The following is a 3,629-nucleotide window of genomic DNA, read 5'->3' as shown; positions in this document are numbered from 1 at the left end:
TAAAAAGATCCGTAACCATATGCCTGCATCACATCAAGTGTATCTGGATATGTGAGTATTTTTACAGATCTTGAGTTGTCATACAATTTTACTTGTTTTCTGCATTTTCTTCTTTTTCTCACTTTTGATCTGTAATTGAGGTTATGCCAGGCTGCTTGTTTTTTTATATCTGGTCATTTTGTCATGAATGATATGCTAAATCTTATTCTTTGAGCATGATAGTTTCATGAAACCTAGATTTGATATTTTTTTTATCTTTTGGGTAGGTAACGAACTAAAATTGAGGATTCTTCAAGAAGCTGCTTCTATTCGTGCACAGTGGCATTGTAACCAGGTAAGAGGTAGATAGGTCTTTTCTAGTTGCTCGTCTATACATCATCCTTTCATTAGTCATTTGTAATTACCATATGGAAGCACAAGCACGATTGTACTTCTCTTAGAATGAGAAAAGAAACACACATCAGACTAGCATACATTCATACTACTCAACTGTGGTCAATTTCAGTTGCAAATAAGTTCTCTTCTGATTTAAATGATCATTTTCCATGTCGAGAAGGAAATTTTATGCTCACTAGATTACATTTTCAGATGATAATATAGGTTACAAATTGAACGTCAAACAGTTGGCTGGACACTTTGCATCAGTCCTGATATCACTTAGAATTTAGAACAAGACTGTATCTCCGGAGATTTTTTGAAGTTTCAAGTGTGTACCTAACCAACTGAATAGTATAGATGCATTTATTACTTTCACTTGACACCGTTGACACTCTAACGTTTGTAGGGTTTAGTCGACGCATGGTTTGCTTGGAATTCCTGGCTATGTACAGTTCACCTCCCATATTTGAAGATATGTCAACCTGCTAGCTCAGGTATTTTTATGCATCTATTAATCATATGAACTGTACAAAAAGGGATAGGATACAGTTTGTACGAACTTTGGTAGTTAAATAGCCTTCCTTTCAAATTGCCAATTTCTACCTTGTGTTATGAATGGAGTGTAGTTTTATCATCATTATAGCTTATTTGAATGACATAAATATTAGTGTGTACAAGTTTAGCCGATATGACGATCTTCTTGTTGGACAAATCCACGACTAGTTTTATCTCATCTGGTTGTGTATAAAGAGGCCTAGGTTTTTCGTACCATCGCTTTGCCTTCCAGATTCGGCATAGTCAAACCACTATGGAAGGAAATCTGGTCGGTCTGCTCATGTCAATGGGCAACCCGCTTTACCAACCTTCCTACATCTCTTATCATTTGTTCTATTTTTCTGTAAAATTCTACGAGGCCAATGACCTTGCTCGTATATTAATCTGCAGTTTTATTTAATATGTCGTGGTTGTGATACCGATGATGATTAGTGAGATGGTTTACTTACCAACACTATGCAACGATGCAATTGCACTGAAGTCAAATGGTGAGATTTTCTGTTGTAACATATCTTTCTCAAAAAATTCGAATTCTTTGGCTCTTACTGCTGGTAACTGATGATCAGATATCTTACACTCCCAATGGACAATTTCATGTGTGTATTAAACTATTAATAATCTCCGCTCGTTATCTAATGCCTGCATTAAAATGATCTATTTGTTTTTTTTCCTTCTCAAATTTATCAATCGAAGCGTGCAATAGGGTGGCAAGTGATATGAAACTAGAAGTACATGGTGTGGGAAGTGGGCATCATAGGTTGTTGTTGGATCTCTTAAATTGACTGCTTTATTCTTGGTTATTTTTCATGGAAATATAGTACTCGTGAATCACCTTTTTGCTATTTTTTGAGAATATACACTTAAGAATTCTAACAGAGACTTATTAATCAATAAGAGAGAACTGTATCTGTACAGTCATAGCTGAACTTAGCATTCAAGTTTCCTTTGTCACTATAGCCCTGTGTTGACACTGTAGTAGATAGGCAGCTAGGCTAACATGTACTGATAGAGTTTGGTTGTACGACATCCTTCTGAAGAAACTGCATGTATCTAAAATTTTGTTGGACAGAAGATCCCAAAGATCATGTATCAGTATGGTAGTCCTTTGTAGTCTATACATTCCCATTGTTAAGAGTGTAAATTCAAATGGTTCCTTATCCTGGATCATTTTATTGCGCAAAGAGCTTATTCTTTTTTGGTGGGATGTTATTAGAGGTCTGAGCTATATAAGTCACTGCGGTAAATGAAGTCTGAAGTTTCCTGTAAACTCTTACTTATTTATGGCCCATTCTGTTTAATCTTTGGTGATAAATACAATTCCGCTCCATAAAATGAGCGAATATCGGAGAAGGTCGCGCTCAATTTCAGTTTTAAACCAATTGTTTTGTTGCCATCTACTTTAAATTTTTAACCCGGTCATAGTAAAAGTCATCTAATGGACAACTCCTTGTATAATTTATCTTGTTGATATTCATGGAAGCTTTTACAGTTATCAATGAAATATAGTGTCTAGAAATTAGGACGTTTTAACTAGTGCTTAACATGCCCTTTACGTGGTTACCTATACCTGAATGAAGTGCCTTCCTTAGTAGGTGTTTTGGTACTAGCTTGCCTTATGAAATAATAGTTGTTTGTCAATGTTATGCTTTATACAAATTTTGATGGTGCAATTTTCTATGAATGTAATTGCAACTTCTTTACATTTTGTAGGAAAGACATGCAAGAGGACGAGGAACCATGAAGTCGGCGGTTTACGTCAACGGGATATTTTGTGTAATGGTGATAGATTCATTGGAGATGCATTTTACCTATCATTTTGTACACCCACATTGTGTCTGGGACAATGAACCATAATGTATTCATTCTGCAAGATCTGATGTATGTAGTTGCCCACTAGAAGGAGCCGAGGCAGATGATGTGCCTCGGAGACATATTCTAGAAAACAAAAGAATTTTTTGCTCTCAGACAATGAACCAGAAAGTTTCCTCTATTTAATTAGTTACATTAGTTTATAGGGAACTTGGATGGTCACTAGTTTATAACAGATGGGCTTTTTATATGTGAAAAGTAATGAATCTATGTTATTATTGTTTGGTTCTGGTTTAATATTGTTGGATGACATGCTTGTTGCTATTATGAATTATATAACTTGATTGATTGATTTTCTGATGGTAATGTGAAATCCAGCTATGAGAGGGCTAACAGATGTTGGTCGGCAAAGCAAACCCTGTCTAACAGTCGGTTGGGAAAGCCTAATACAAGGCCCAACGGAATGTTGGTTGGGAAAGAACACACTATCAGATAGTCGGTCGGGAAAGGCCCATGGCAACACCAATAAATTGTTGGTCGGGAAAAGATACCCTGTCCCATAGTCGGTCGGGAAAGGCCCATGGCATCCCCAACGGACTGTTGGTCGGGAAAGGCCCATGGCAGGCCCAACAGAATGTTGGTCGGGGAAGATATGCCATAGCCGACAGAAAGTCGGTCGGGAAAGGGTTTTCCCGTCTGGACTTTCCCCAACAGACAGAATCGGTGGGCAATAGTCTTTCCCAACCGACTGTCTATTGGCAAAACGTGTATTCCCATCCAACCTAGCTATTGGGGAAGTAGTGTTGTGGTGTAGTGATTGTTCTCGAACCGTAGGGTCCGCACACTTAAAGTTACGATTACAGTTATTATGAGTTTATGTATTTTGA

General features: G+C 37.3%; 1 long non-coding RNA gene across 1 annotated transcript; it reads left to right on the top strand.

Annotated features, from left to right (window-relative positions):
• The first annotated feature begins 790 nt into the window (after positions 1 to 790).
• On the top strand, positions 791 to 2,921 carry LOC125549241. Its single transcript, XR_007301287.1, has 2 exons — positions 791 to 872; positions 2,644 to 2,921. It is a non-coding gene; the product is annotated as an uncharacterized LOC125549241 (long non-coding RNA).
• The last annotated feature ends 708 nt before the right edge of the window (positions 2,922 to 3,629 follow it).

This window comes from Triticum urartu, chromosome 3 (genome assembly GCF_003073215.2).
Source record: "Triticum urartu cultivar G1812 chromosome 3, Tu2.1, whole genome shotgun sequence".
NCBI lineage: Eukaryota > Viridiplantae > Streptophyta > Magnoliopsida > Poales > Poaceae > Triticum > Triticum urartu.
This window is presented reverse-complemented; position numbering and strand designations above follow the sequence as displayed.